Genomic DNA, 13231 nt, shown 5'->3' on the forward strand with positions numbered 1-13231 from the left:
TGTCCCCAGTAGATTGACCCCTCTAACAGTATCCAAAACTGTATACTGCTTGTTGAAGGGAACAGCCACTGGGGTGCTCTGCATTGTCTGCCTTTTCTCCTTCCCTCTCCTAAAAATCACTGTTAGTCTCCTGACTTTGAGGGGTGACTGTCTCCCTGAAGCTGCTCTTTATCACTGATCCAGAGTTCATTCAGCTCCACCTCCAGTTCTTTAACATGGTCTCCAGGAGCTGCATCTGGATGCACCTCTTGCAGGTGTAGTCATCAGGGAAGATTGTGCTGCCCCAGATTCTCCACATTCGGCAATCAGAGCATTTCGCTGCCCTAGCTGCTGCCTCCATTAACTTCCTAATTGAAATTCAAAGATCTTATTGAATCGAGCTTGTCTTCAGCTCACTGGAGCTTCGTGAACCATAGCCTCCAGGTCCCACTGCTCTCCACTGGCTGCTACTCTTGAGCTTTTCTTCCTTTTATTTGTCATTGCCCCCTATCTTAATTATCCTCCTACCAATCATCATTCTGTTTAACCCTCAACTTGCCCTTAACTCACTTTTTAAAGGCATCATCTCAAGCTGGCTCCCAGCACTCCCATCTTTCTCGAGGACCACACTCCTCCTCTTTCAGTAACAGTCCAGTGATGTCTATGACCCGAGTCCTGCTCCACTTGGTCTTTATAGGCACTCACGTCAAGCTTATCCGCGGCACTTCCAGCGATGTCCACAGTAGCGACCAACGTGGAGCAATATGAGGCAGAGATAGGTTACTGTATCTCTCTTTTATATTACATATTTATTTAAATATTTCCAAATAAATGTCAGAAAGACCAATGGTGATTCACCAACATATTCTTAAAGGTAATCAAAGGAGTGTAATGAATTCTTGGCTTATTAGTATGCCCATGCCCTGAGAGAGAAAAGGTAAAGTTAACCATTATGTTTAGGCATCACATTTTATTTAAATGCTGCCATCAAGAGCCTGGAAGCATTTACTATACTATTAATACTATATAAATACAAGTTGTTTACTTTAGGTTTTCAGGTTAATAGTTCAGACCAGACAACACTGCTCAATTCGCTTTCATTATATTGATGAATATTTTTTATTAAATTGATCTTTTATTAATCTCTTTCTTTTAGATACCAACACTTTGGACAAAGTAAAGAAATATTGATGGGTCATTAAAATTGCAGCAGAAACAGACAATGTCGTCTAAGAGGTTGATAAAGTGCTGTTTTAATTCTGGAAGCATTTAATATAAAACATGGAAGTAAAATTGACCATTTTAAGTGCTTAGGTGATTGTGAACATGATTATAAGATGCATAGAAAAGCAAGGGAAGCTTGTGATGCAGATTCACAAATATATCACCAGGCATGAAAGTCATGCATTGGTACAACCATTCATGCAGCTGTCATCACAGTCAAGGAGACCTGCATTTAAACTTGATCTTGCATGCTGTCTGAGTGGAGTTTGCATATTCTCCCTGCCACCTTGAGTGTTTTCTCTGGGGGTCTCTCAAACCCATAAAAGTGCCAAAGAATTACTGGTTGATCGCTAATTGGATACGGTAAGTTCATCCTTGACCAAAGGGTGGCAGGAGTTTGGTGAAGAGTGGGAAGGAATTGATTGGAATAGAGATTAGCACGATGATCTATATGGATGATATCGGCTGAAGGGACTGTTTTCTGCTTATGAGTGGAAAGCATTAACATTGATGAAGAAATATAGTTTTTTTTCACTAAAGCTGAAGATGAGCAGTGAGTGACCTAATAAAGGTTTTCTGGAATAGGCAGTGTAACGACGGGTTGAACCAATTGAAAAGAAATGGGATTAATCCAGAATTCTAGTCTAATTGGCATGGATAATTGGGCTGAAACAACTCTTCCATGCTTTCTGGTTTGATAATCCCATGTAACAGAAATGGCGCCAGTTAGGGTCAGAAGTAGAGTCAAATAGTAAAAAGCAAGAAAGTTTTTTGTAGCAGATGCATGCACCATTTGTAACAAGAATTACATTGAAATATTTTATCATTTTCACCAATATACAATGAAAAAATGCTTTGTTTTGCATGTTATCAAGCAAGTCAATTCATGCATCAACTACTGCAGTAAGAATTCAAGTTCAAGTTTATTATCATCTGAATGACCAAGTACAATCTGACGAAACAGTGCTCTATGGTCCTCGGTGAAAAAAACAAATCCGGACATAACATATATACAAACAAATTGTAGCAATTATAGCAAGTGCTACAGAAGAGAGCAGAAAAACAATACACACTTGATGTGACTGTAGTCAAGACTGTTTTTATTGTTCTCCCTGCCCTTCCTTATATAGGCTCAGCTTACTGTCACTGGGCCTGGTTTTCCCCACCGTTGTCAGCAGAAGTGACATCACTGGCGTGCCAGCCACTGACGGGCTGGCATTCCCACCAATTTTCGCTGTTTCCTGCCAAGTGGGCTGTCGGCCAGGAAGAAAGGCCATTAGCCCACATGGGCTTTGTGAGATCGCCGTGTTCATCTGCCATTTTGTGTATTGGGTCACCTCCCAGGTAGTGGGCCACGACAAAATTATATATGTATATATACAGTACATATACTGTACATGGAAATAAAAATAAATAAATATTGTTTAATAAATAGCAGAATCTCAGAGGGTTTGTATGAGCAGTTCATTTCAGTCTTTCAGCAGTTTGACTGCCCATAGGAAGAAGCTGTTTCTCAGCCTGGTACTTCTGGCTCTGATACTCCTCTATCTCTTTCCCAATGGGAGCAGCTGAAAGATGCTGCTTGCATGGTGGTAAGGGTCCTCAATAATTTTGCAAGCCCTCTACAACCAATGATCCTGGAAGATCACTTTGATGTGAGGGTGGGGGTGGGGGAGGGGAGGTAGACCACATTGATCCTCTCTGCCATTTTAATTTTCCTGTGGATTATCCTCTGATCTTATGCTCTTCAAACTGTGATGCAGCTGGCCACCTCGAAAAAGCTCCTGTAGAATGTTACACGGTGGTGGCCAATAGCATTGCTGACCTCTGACTTCTCAGGAAGTGCATTCACTGTTGTGCCCTCCTAACAATTGAGGGGATGCCAACAACAGAAATGCAAATAACTAAAAAAAAGCAAACTGTTTCAAGACTAATGTTGCAAGGAATAATATCATACAGAGAAAAGTAGAAAAAAAATTGTAAAAGCATTCTTGCCAGTGAGAGATCGAGTTAAGGGTTTAATAACTATAAGTATTTTGGGTAGTGTGCTAAAGATGCCTCTCCAGAACCCTTGTATTTTGGGCACTGATAAATCATGTGATTTAGGTGGTAAGGAGAGCCATTACGCCGAATGCATTTATTCTCTTTTTCAGGATAAATGGCTGACAGTCGGGATTTAGAAAAGTGAGCCCTGTGCAGCACCTTGAATTGAATGTCCTAAGTGAGCGCAGGAGGTGGTAGAATGAATTCTCTCAATAACCTCTTCCCACAGTTTCTCCTCAATTTCTATTTCCAGTTCTTGCTCCCATTCTGTCTTCATTTTGGAAAGTGAATGACTTTTAATTGACAGTATAGAGCTATAAATTTTTGAAATTGTCCCTGTCACTCCTGGATTAGCTGATACTAGATCTTCCCATAGCTTTTTGCAACCCTGCTCATTGACTGCAATGTTTTGAATCTCCAATAACCCCTTAATTTCCTGCAGAAAGACATAATAGCATTTACATCCCTATGAGCCAACCGTCTAATCTTGTTACACTGGAATTCAAATAGGTGGCTTTCTATTGTACAATCGATTAAGGATATCAGTTTTTTCATTAAAATGGAGAAAATGAAATACTTATTAAGAGGGTCCACTGGAAAATTTGTCCATAAATGGCAACACTTTACATGTTATTTCTCTAAATTATGAGTGCTTTTGAAGTAAGTTACAGTGCCAGTACAATCAGTAATAAACAATGATACTGTCAACAAAAGTGCCAAGGTGGTTAGGAATGGGTGGGGGCGGGTGGGGGGGGGAATGGGCATATATCTCAGAGTGTATGTGAACATTTGTGTATATGTATATTGGTTTTTATGTTAAAATAAAGAAAATAGGTGCACAATGGACATCTGTATAATGCATATGATGTTGTTTTTGATGCTCAAGAAATATAGTTTGTGAAAAAAAAAGCTGATAACAGCAGGAAATAAAATGGTTCTTGAACTTGGAGGTTCATGTTTTGAAACTCATGTGTCTTTTTCTTGACAGAAGGATAAGAAGAGAGTAAGATGAAGGTGAATAGGACCTTTACTATGCTATAAACAGGATTGCAAAATGTCCAAGGTTGGAAATTCAATACTCTTGTGCTCATAGGCTTTGGGAGATATAGGCAATATGATAAAGATGAAGAGGAGTCCTGATAATCAATGGTAAGGAAAGGTTTTCATTCAAAACAATCTTAAACAGATTAGTCTGGATGAAAATAATATTGGGAGATGCCAAAAGACCCGCAAGCAGTGCTGATAATGTAGGAACATAGTATTCATTGGGAAATTAAAGGTGCTTCTAACAAAGATAATAAAATAAATAAAGGAATTTTAATCTCCATATTGACTGAGCAAAAAAAAAATAGCAGGAATATTATGGAGTTCAACCAGAAAATCTCCATGTGCTGGGGTCAAATGCAATACACAAATTGTGCTGGAGAAACTCAACAGGTCACACAGCATCCATAAGTTGATTATGCTTTTCTTTCCATGGATGCTGTATGCCATGCTAACTTTCTACAAAACATGTGTGTCTTGTAATAGTGTGGAGGTTGGACAGAGATGTATGAGATGATATTTCTAGATCAAAGTTTGAGTAGGCAATGACAGAGACTTATTACATTTAGTATTATGTGATGAGAAATGATTTGTTGATGCAGTAATTAAGGTCATTCAGAAAAGAATATGATAAAATGTTTTTATCAAGATTAAAAGTGAATTAATTCAATCTGAAATCAGGACTTTAAATAAGAATAATACTGGCTACAATGAGATGAGGCTGGAGTTGGTATGCTCAATTAGCAAATTACATTCAAAAGTAAACTCAGAAAAACAATATTTGAATGGTTAATGAATCATTTACAAATAATAGATATCTATTATGATAAAATACCCAACAAAAAATGTAGTACAGTTATGGATATCAAGAGAAGTTAAATATAGCATTAAGTCAAAGAATAGCAAGGACATTATTGGCAAAAAAAAGAGAAGTAGGTCCTTGCTATTGAACAGATTATTAAGGAAAGGGAAAGAGGAACATGAGGGTATAGTCATAAAGTTCTACAACATAGAAATGGCCCCTTTGGATAAATTGATCCCATTTGCTCATGGGAGCATGATCAATGACCACTCGCAGACACGAAGCAAGAGTCAAAGGCTTTATTGATCAGAAGACCCAGACATGCCACCACATGCTGCTGGCTCATGTCCAAGGTAGGTATGAGGGAGGAAACTAGGGCTCTCAGCCTTTATTAGGGCATGGGGAGGGGCTACAGATACAGCAGGGGGGCCAGCCTGGCCAACCCAGTGAGTAAATGCCCGAACATGCTCGCAGTACTGTGTTCCACCACATTCACCCTTCCTTTTGTTTGAATGAAGTCCGGCAGGGTGATGCGGGACAGTGTCCATCAGCACGGATCTTCCAGTCCATACAGTTCAAAGGTTCAGCAGCTCTGGTGGGTTTATTTAGCACTGAGATATCCGAAGTACTGCTGGGTGTTTGAGGGCTGAGTAGTGTCTGTGTCTACCGGGTCTGTAGGGGGTGGGGAATTTGTTTGTAATGGTGGGGGGGGGGGAACGACTCCAGTGGAAGGTACACTCGGGGGAGCATGTTGGAGGTAGGACTTTCACCTTCTTCCCAGAACCAGGTTTTTAGCAGGTCATCAAATTAGTGGATGTTGCTGGAAACCACAGAAGAAGCATCCCTTGGTCCTGGAGGCCATCACCATTAGGCCAGATGCCATGTGTGAAGCTGTTCCAGGAAACAAATCATCCTGGAGGGTGCCTTCCAGGTTATCAGCTCTCAGTTGGGCCATCTTCAGCAACTTGACCAGTCGCACATTGTCAGTCTTTGCCGTGCTACCTTGCTCCAGCAACCACTGCCTGATGTACTTGGATTTCATGCAACTGATAAGAATGTTCCGGATCTGCTAGTCTTCACATTCTCAGGCCATGCCATCTTCAAACCGACAGTTCCTCACAAGTGCGCATAGAAGGAGGACAAAATATTCAATGGACTCACCAAGCTGCTGCTTCCATTGCAAGAGCTGATACCTCACTAGCACAACATTCTGCGGCCTCACATAGTGAGCTTTCAGCTTTTCAAAGGCCTACTTGTAAGTAATGCAGTCCCTGATGATTGACAATCCTTTAGGTCCATCATGTGAGAGGAGTGCCGACCTCTTGAGTTCATCCATTTGTGTGGCTGCCAGGTACATTTGAAAGGACTCCAGCCAGTATGTGAATTCCTCAGGGACCTCTGGGGACAGAAGATCGATTAAGAGCATCGTTGGTTTCAATAGAACTTCCGTCCTCTTCATACTGAATAAAATTGTAACGTGACTGAGAGCACTCAATACCAGAGAGAGTGCAACACACTTTTATTCAGTAAGAATAGCACACAATAGTCCTTGGACTGCACTGGGGTTTTGGCGGGGATCCAGGGCTCATATCAGGATATGGGTGGAGTCAGGGGAGGAGCTAGTCCTTCAGACATGACATCAGTAGTGAAGTCCCAGTTCACTACACACTGTCTATGCCTACCCAGAAAAAGTTACATAAAATATACAATTTGACCTTCTTTGTTTCTCCAGCAAACTGTTTTTTTTTTCAACCACAGTATCTGCAGACTTTTGTGTTTTACTTCTGTAAGGAGTATGTACATTATCCCAGTGACCACTTGGATTCTCCCAGGTGCCCCGTTTCCTCCCAAGCTCCAAAGGCATGGGGGATAGTAGGTTAATTGGTCACATGAATGTACCTGGGTGATGCTAGCTCGTCAGCTGGAATGTAACTGGTTGATGCTAGCTCGTCGGACGGAATGTACCTGAGTGATGCTAGCAAATCTGCCGGAATGTACCTGTTAACATGCAGCATCTCTAAAATTAAAAAAATATATTAAAATTGATGTAGATCACTTACAAATAGACAGGTAAGACATTATATTGATTGTAGAAGCATCCCTTCCAGATTTGGTGTTCGAAACAACAGACAATTGATTAAAACTGATGCGTATCAGGTGACCAGTCAAAGACTACCTTCAGAGCATGATTTTGGTACAGGTTTTATACTCTCAATGGACATGATAACAGAACTTTGATTAACTAAATTTTACTGTTTTGACTACAGAATGAGTGCTACAAAGATCCAGTTACTTGCAAGATAAAGGTTGATTATAGAAAAGGATGCTTAATTATCCATAAGTTTAACTTAGTTAACAATGAACCAATATTTATATTACAACAATGGGTCTATATTATGATTGTAACTTACTTAATAATAGATCCATTTTCGTGCTACAGCACACTATATAACATCATTCATGATGTTACTGAAACTTGGATGTTGTCCCTGATGTGTTCCATGGCTCTGCTGTTGGGCCTGGCTTTGTTTTCCTGTTACCATATTACTACAAACCATATCCCTCTTTACTAGTTGTAGCCTTCACTATTCTTTCCCCTACTAGATTGGTGAAACACGAAATGACAGAGCAACTGTGTGTTAGTTTCATGAATGAGAATTCAAAATGTCTCCTGGTAATAGAAAACTTAGAATTGCACCTAAAAAGGCAGCTCTCCATCATCTTTACAACAGGTACAGGAATTATTTGTTGTCATGTAATAAAACAGAAATGTAATATTACACAAAAGTGCTTCTAGTCTTCGATGAAAAAAGACAAAGATTCATTAGCATTGCCTGGCTCCCCTTGCAGTCAGAGAAAAAAAAGTAAAAGAAAATTCCCCCCCCCCCCCCCCACCCACCCCAGCGTCTGTAGATTCACCTTCAGTGCTACTGTAGCCTCTGCAGATGCACAAGACTCCAGTTCAGTTCGAGCACTGGCAACCCGAGCCCAGATTCAAATCTCTGACAAGATGAGGATGCCTTCACCACCCCTTAGTGTCCTCTTGAATCCCGGTTCCAATTCCTGCTTCTCATGAGCCAATCTCCAGCAGCCCACAGCCTGATGTGAGTCTTTTGACCTCAAGTCTCCAGCAGCCTGCAGACTATGTGGGTTCCTCTACTGCAAGTTGCCAATGGATCACTGCCTTTCTGTAAACTTCACTCACAGAACTGCTTGTTGATCCACCACTGAGGTCACCATCCTCAGCTTTGCCTCCTCTGCTTTTCCTTCTCTTATTACTCCCCATTACTGGTTCCCTACACCAGTCCTGCAAGTCTGCAACCCCTCGTGACCGCTGCCAAACACAGGTGCTCCTCCAGCAGCACAGCCATTTTTTTTGTGGCCAATAAATTTTAGTCTTGCCAGTGACACCCAGGTACTTAAAAATGAATAAATAACATTCAGAATAAGCTATTAGCTATTCAGAACTGAAATGGGACATTTCATTAACAGAAGGATGAATGTCAGGATTTTCTGTCCGAAAGTATTGTGGAGGCTCAAAGGCTGATAGAGTTTTATATTACTGGAACCAAGGAATGTGGAATTAATGTGGGACAATTAAATGAAGAAAAAAATAACAGACATGATCTTAACTCATGGAGCAGCAAGAATATGAGCTGAATGACTTGCTTCTTTTTTCTTATGTTCTCATATTCTGAAGCTCTTGACAAATAGTTCTATTTGACTGAAGCAATAAGTAGACTTGCGTGGGATAACTTCAAGCTGCACTGACAGACGTCTTTATGAATTTGATTGCTTTGTGTATTCCTGCAGTTTTGTGCTAAGAAGTAGCATTCAATGAAGGTTCTGAAGTAAAACAAAAATGCAATCAAGCCCAATATGGGTCAGTAAAATTGCATTAATTAAGCATGGACACCAACAATTTTTAGACTTTTAGTTGTTGAATGCTCTATGGTATATTTCCAGCAATTCGACTCAAATTTACGATTGAGCTATTGATGTAGTGATGGATGGATAGTAAGCACCTCCTCTTTGATGTCGACCTTGTTTTGCACCATTATATATTTTTGGAAGTTATGTGATGTCTAGCCAGATTTTACAAAAAATGATAATATTCATCATGTCCTTATATTATATATTTGCCAGAAAAATACAAAAACACTTCTTTAAAAATAGTTGTCATTAATAAAAAATGCTTTCTTCTTTATAAAAGCACACATTATGCTTAATATACAGCCATGAGTAATTGAATGATTGTAGTTATAAATCAAAGATAACAGACCCGTCACTTAAATCAGCAATCGCATATTTCTCTGCCCAGTATCTGAGGGTTTCTGTTTCTTGTTGGCTGTGGTTCAGTATTCACTCATCAAACAGAATGCCTTGGCATCTTCCATTTTATTTTATTTACTCTTTTAATTTACTTTCATTTCCCATTGCTGGAGCTCTATATGATAATGATATTACAAATGGAGTATATACTTCATACTATTCTTTTTGTTCCATCCAGTCATCAAAGATATCATGCAATGGAGTCTGCCAAATTCATTGAGGTCCATAGAATGGGGTGGAGGTTTGCAGAGGTGAGAAAGAGAACAGTGAGTCTAGAGTTGGGTCTGGCTGAACAAATGGTAATGGTTCTAACAAAGTCTTGGTGGCTGGAAGTCAGGTATCTTTGGACCTGGGCTGACAGTGAAAGAGTTAGTGATGGCAACCTGGAAAGGAGAGCTTTAGGCAGAAGCAGAGATTAGATTAGCTGAATTTGTTTACACTGGTATGCAGGAAGCTGAGCAATGACCTGAAAGAGGTTTGTAAATTTATGATGATGGATGGATTATGTATAGGATAGGATAAAGAGTTATTCTGTTTCTCTCTAGGTAGTGGGGAAAAGGATAGAGTGGTCCACTATTTAAAGTCTTAATTCAGGGCGGCTAATTTTGATGGCATTAGACATGGATTGATGTCGAGATGCAAGATAGAATTAGTTTTTTTTTTAACTTAACCATACACATCTTATTTTTCAAGCTTTAGATACTTTGGTGTGAAGAACAATTTCAAGAGGAGGATGACATCAAGCCGATGGAGTAGTGGTTGGAGAAGAATAACCCTCCGCAGAGAAAATAAAAAAAGAAGAAAAAACAAAGCTGGACAGAAAAAAACATAGAAGGCCTGAAAGATAAAGAAACCAAGAAAACCCGAGAGATGGCACCAAAAAAAGGAAAAGACCAGAGAGAAAGATAAAGAAGAAGACAGGAAAACAGCAGAAAGAAAAGAGGTAGGCCTTACCTTCAAAAAAGAACGTCCAATCCCCAAAGCCGTTGAAAACTCAGCTGGGCAACAACCCTCCTCGGACCAAACTACAAAAATGGCTCACTGAGCCATAACAAGATGCGCAACTGCGCATGTGCGAAGAGTCACGCATGCGCGGTGCGCATAACGAAAAAGACACTGATGAGAGGCAAGCCTAGCAAAAGGACAAAAATGAACTGACAGTAATAACTGGGCAGATCACATTGCAGCAATAAGAGGTGAACAGAAGACAAGAAGAGTAAGAGAGAGAGGAAAAAGAAGATAAAAAGTTACACAGAAAAGAAGAAGGTAAAAAAGATAAACAGTTAATAGACAGAGAATATTTTGATGAACAAATGAAGACATTAAAAGACATTTTAACAACAGAATTTAACACAATAAAAATAAAAATGGAAAAAGTCGAAGATAGAATGCAAAAACTAGAGCTGGCCATAGCAGAAGAACAGATGAAATAGAAGAAAGTCAGAAAACTGTGGAATTAGAAATGAATGAACTAAAAGAAAAGCTGAAAGATAGAGACAAAGAAATTAAAGAGATGCAAGATATATTAATTCAAAAAATTGGTGTGTTAGAGAATTATAGCAAACAAAACAATATAAAAATAGTAGGCATTTAAGAAGGCGTAGAAGGATCAGACTTAAAGGGATTCATAAAAATATGGATCCCACAAGTCTTGGAAGCTGAAGAACTATAAGACAAAATAAAAATTGAAAGAGCACATAGAATATCGGCACTAAAGACTTATTCAAACCAAAAACCATGTTCCATAATAATAAAGTTATTAAGACACACAATGAGAGAAAAATATTAGAGTGGGCAAAGTATAAAGTAAAAGAAAATAAACAACCACTGGAATATAAAGGACAAAAAATATTTTTCTATCCAGACATCAGCTTCGAGCTCTTAAGAAAGGATATAATTTTAATCTATGACATCCAGCAATATTAAAATTTTTATTCCAGGGGAAAGATATAGACTGTTCTCAGACCCAAGAGATGCCCAACACTTTGCAGAACAATTGACAAACAGAAAACGAAATGAGAAGTATTAAAAAAAGATTATCAAAACAATGTACAAAATAAATTGTATCGATAATAATGTAAATATAAAGTTGAATTTTGAAAATGATGTGGAAAAAAATAAGAAAAAAGGGGAAAAAAGCTTTCTTACATTTTTGAAAAATATATAGTGTTTCTCTGGGGGGGTGGCTGGGGAGAAGAAAAGAACTGCTACCGCAAAATCAGTTGACACTTGCGTTTTATTACCACAATCCAAATAGATAATGGAATTGTGGTTGTTTGGCAAGGAGTCAAAGACAACCCAATACAGGGAGGACTTTCATTATTTTGGGTAGGAATATTTTATATGTTAATTTTAGTAAGGGTTTCCAGGCTAATTTGTTTTTAACCATGTTGTCATGTATTGAGATGTGCAAAAATATATTTTTTTAAATTGGAAAAAAAAGAGATGAAAGAGTTGAGGAGATATAGAGAATTGAAAAAAAGAGGTATAAGATGGGTACATTAAATTTCATGACTGTAAATATTACTGGAATACACAATCAAATTAGAAGGAAGAGGTTACTGACATTACTAAAAAAAGAAAAAAATTGACATTGCTTTTGTGCAAGAAACACACTTAACTGAGATAGAACACAGTAAACTGAGGAGAATCTGGGTCGGCCATGTAGTGGCATCATCATACAATTCAAAATCCAGGGGAGGAGCTATATTAGTCAACAAAAATCTACTAATCAATATAAAAGAAATAATAACAGATCCAACAGGTAGATATGTAATGACAAAGTGCCAGATTTATTCTGAATTTTGGAATTTACTAAACATCTATGCACCTAACAAAGAAGACCAGCTATTTATGCAAAATATCTTCCCAATGATAGCAGATACACAAGAACATATCTTGCTTGGAGGGGATTTCAATTGCAACCTGGACCCAGTGATGGAAAAAAACTGGGAAGACAATTAACAATAAGAATAAAGTAACTAAATTTACACTAAAAGCAATTGGAGATATGAATAATCAATATATGGAGGAAACAACATCAAAAAGAGAGAGAATATTCACATTACTCAAATAGACATAAGGCCTATTCAAGAATAGATATGTTTTTGTTATCAGCACAGATCCAAGGAAGAGTTAAAAAAATGGAAAATAAAGCAAGATTATTATCAGATCACTCTCCCCTGTTATTAACAATTGAATTAGAGGATGCCCCTCCAAAGACATATAGATGGAGACTAAATTCTACACTGTTAAAAAGACAAGATTTCAAAGGATATATTGAACAACAAATTAAAATATACTTTGAGATAAATATGGAATCAGTAAAAGATAAATTCATTTTATGGGATGTAATGAAGGACTTTATTAGAGGACAAATAATTAGTTATATGACTAAAAGTAAAAAGGAATGTAATCGGGAAGTAGAAAAGTTGGAAAAAGAGATAACAATCATAGAAAAGGAATTAGTGGAAAGAGAAGATACAGAGAAAAAGAGAGAACTGACAGAAAAAAAATAAAATATTTAACATTACAATCATATAAATTAGAGAAAAATATAATGAAAACAACTCAGAAATATTATGAACTGGGAGAGAAAAAACACAAAATATTGGCCTGGCAACTTAAAGCAGAACAAGCTAAAAGAACCATTCTAGCAACAAGAAAAGACGATAACCAGATCACATATAATCCATTGGAAATTAATGAAAATTTTTAAAAGATTCTATAAACAATTATACTAAACTGAAAATTAAGGAAAAAATGACAACATTTATGAATTTTTATCTATCATTGAACTACCACATC

At 38.1% G+C, this 13231-nt stretch overlaps 1 long non-coding RNA gene across 4 annotated transcripts in view; it reads right to left on the reverse strand.

Annotated features, from left to right (window-relative positions):
• LOC138756112 (uncharacterized) overlaps positions 1 to 13231 on the reverse strand; it is a 130157-nt gene that overhangs the window by 90185 nt on the left and 26741 nt on the right. The window contains exon 3 of one of the 4 annotated variants that reach the window (XR_011352756.1): positions 5420 to 6490. The exons of 2 other annotated variants lie outside the window; for them this stretch is intronic. This is a non-coding gene — a long non-coding RNA (uncharacterized lncRNA). Of the gene's footprint in view, positions 1 to 5419; positions 6491 to 8634; positions 8939 to 13231 lie in introns of those variants that run through there. One more of the 4 variants, XR_011352757.1, reaches the window with a different exon arrangement.

Source organism: Narcine bancroftii, chromosome 3, assembly GCF_036971445.1.
Source record: "Narcine bancroftii isolate sNarBan1 chromosome 3, sNarBan1.hap1, whole genome shotgun sequence".
NCBI lineage: Eukaryota > Metazoa > Chordata > Chondrichthyes > Torpediniformes > Narcinidae > Narcine > Narcine bancroftii.